This window comes from Mandrillus leucophaeus, unplaced genomic scaffold, assembly GCF_000951045.1.
Source record: "Mandrillus leucophaeus isolate KB7577 unplaced genomic scaffold, Mleu.le_1.0 Scaffold18, whole genome shotgun sequence".
Classification (NCBI taxonomy): domain Eukaryota; kingdom Metazoa; phylum Chordata; class Mammalia; order Primates; family Cercopithecidae; genus Mandrillus; species Mandrillus leucophaeus.
The window spans coordinates 511,926-515,032 of record NW_012101809.1 but is presented as its reverse complement, the minus strand read 5'-3'; positions in this window follow the sequence as shown (position 1 = coordinate 515,032).

Genomic DNA, 3,107 nt, shown 5'->3' with positions numbered 1-3,107 from the left:
AAAAAAAAAAAAAGAAAAAAAGAAAAGAAAGAAAGAAAGAAAAAGAAAAAGAAACTAGAAGAAAAACCCCAGTTCGTTGCAGAGATACTGACCCAATGCTCTGATTTACTCCCTGCACAGGTTTCTTTTGGCTGCAAGGCCCCTGCCAAATTGGAGAACAAGAGCAATTATACCTGAATAGAAAAGCCAGGAGTCATGAAGAATTAGTCCCCTGCAGGCACTAACTGAAAGCTTTCCCTGGGTATGGTGGGAGGTAGGGACCCCCGCTGACATCTAAAACAAAATGTTTCATTGAAGGGTGGCACTGCTCCTCGGGGAGCTTCTGCTGCTAGAGAGGGGCCTAGGAAGGCAAACAATAAGGTGAGGGACTCTTAGTCAAGGTCTATTCTCCCTGGATTGCATCCTTTAAATAGTATGTTCCACTAAGCACAGGCAAAGACAGAAGAAGATGCAGTCCCTGCCACGGGGCTGAAAGAATGTTTAGAAAATCAAGTGTGAGCAAAAGCCAAATTGTACAACACAAACCGAGCCCACACTAGCTGAGTGATCTGTGGGGTGGGGTAAATCAGAGGAAGCTCCCAGAGGAAGGAGGGGTATGAATTTTGAAGAAGAGTTGAGCCTGAAAAAAGAGAGGTGAGACAAGGGCATTCCATCTGGCAGTGATGGCTCAAGGAAGAAGCAGAGGTGTGGAGAAGAGGCGGCTTGACCCTGAGAGCAGAAAAGGGAGGTTTTGCTTCAAAGAACAATTTGGAGGGGGCTGGAGTCCTGTGCCTGTAAGACACATTGTTCTTCAGGAGGAACAATGTGGTAAAAACAGTGTTTGAGGAAGAGACCGTGTGTGGGGCTGGCTTGAGGAGTAAAGAGGATGGCAAGGAGTTACTGACGTCCCCTAGGACCAGGGATGGAAAAATTTACCTGGCTGGACAGGTGACTGTGGGACCACGTGTTAATTCTGTCTGCTAACAGATGAATGAAAGATGAAAGTAAGAATTTACACTTTATAATATTCTGTGCACTTATATTGCATTTTCACATGTAGCATTTTTACAAGCAACAACTGAATTCTAATTCTTGCACATCTATTATGCGCTGATCTTTGTGAGTAGCTGCTCAGGTGAGCCTCACCACCGCCCTCGCGGGAAACATAAAGGAAGCCGTGCACTATCACTTGATACCGTGTGTTCTAAATTTGCTCAAATGTGAGCCTCATGAGAACCCTATGAGTCAGATGTGGCAGGAATTCTTATTCCTGTTTTATAGATGAGAAAAGTGATGTTGAGAAAGGTTAAGGCACTTGCTCACAGTCATATAGCCAAGGACTGTCAGCAGGCCCTTTTGGACTCATACTAAGATCTTAATAGCTTACTTCCACTTTGACTTCACATGCACAGTGTTAACAGTGACCTCCATGTTTTGTAACGCCATTTTGGCCTAGGTCTGCTGCTCACTTGAGCTAAACACTCTCAATTCCTGGCATGGATTTACCAAAGGTTAGTGATTCAGCTTGTTGAGGGTCTGAAGGTCACATTATTTCTTCATGCCAGGGCTGGGTCTCAGGAAAGCAAACAAAATGCTGATGGTCACTTGGAATTGAGCAAGCAAGGAGGCTATCCCCGGGGAGACGTCTTCCTCAGCCCTGTCTGCCACATACTCCTGCCAGCCGCTGGGAATCTGCTTCCACTGCCCAGCCGCCTCCAGCCATCAGCTGCCGGAAGGCAGCCAAGGATACGGGAGGGAATGAACGCTGCTTCTTAGCTTCCAGCGAAGATCAGACACTGTATCTGTTCATATCACATTAATGGCTTGACAAGGCTTCTACCTAAGAACAGGACATCAAAACAAGCTCTGGAGCAAGGAATCAGATTAGGGACTTGGGTCAATGTCATGTCTGACAGGTGTTCTCACACGGATGACTACATCCTTCCCTGGGTCCTTGCAGGGTAAGCACATCCCCTCGAAATAGCAGCAGCTCTAAACATGAAATTCTTCCTGGAGGATTTTCTTACTCTTGAGTTCTATTCTACCAAATTTTTTGAGCACTTACTGTCAGGCATTCAGAATGTGAGCAATGACAATAAATAACCTACACTTTTGCACTTACAATATGCTGGGCCCCATTGATTCTCAAAACAGCCCTGGGAGTTAGCTATAAAAATGCCCCCATCTTACAGATGAGGAAGCTGAGACTCAGAAAGGCAAAAACCAGGACTGAACTCACCCAGCAAGAACACGACAGAACCAGCGTTCCAACCCAGGATTCCAAAGGGAGTGTGGCTCACCAGTGCCCCGCAGGGTCCCTAAGAAGTGAGAAGCAGTCCCGCCTGCAGAAGCCCAGGTGCCAGGGGTGAGACTGATTTGTAAAGAGATCATGAGACGTTTAAGTGCTCTAATAGAGGCACGAGGAAAGTTGTTTCCATTCTCTTTCTGCCTGTTCCTGGAGCGGTGCTTGTGGGACGAGACCCAGGACCTTTGGAAATGTAAAGTGTAATACTTAGGTTTCTGTGATTGGTCACTTCTTTGCTCGCGGTCAGAGCGTCAGGAGGCCAGTGAGGAGTGGCCGGTTTGGAGGGTCCTTGTGTTTACACGACAGCCCAGGGCTGTCATATCCATTGTGTCGTGTGATCCCATCCTGCTGCACTTGCTGTTCCCTCTGTGAGGAACATGAGGAACGATTTTCCCCAGATACCACCTGGCTCACTCTCGTTATCTTTTATGTATTTTATTTTTAGACAGATATATTTTTTGAGACAGGGTCTCACTCTGTTGCCCAGGCTGGAGTGCAGTGGCACAATCTTGGCTCACTGCAACCTCTACCTCCCGAGTTCAAGCAGTTCTCATGCCTCAGCCCCCTGAGTAGCTGGGACTACGGGTGCGCACCACCACGTCTGGCTAATTTTTGCATTCTTTGTAGAGACAGGGTTTCGCCATGTTGGGCAGGCCGGTCTCAAACTCCTGACCTTGAGTGATCCACCCGCCTCCCAAAGTGCTGAGATTACAGGCAAGAGCCACTGCACCTGGTCTATTTATACTTTTTTTTTTTTTTTTTTTGAGACAGCGTCTCGCTCTGTCACCCAGGCTGGAGTGTAGTGGCCTGATCTGGGCTCACT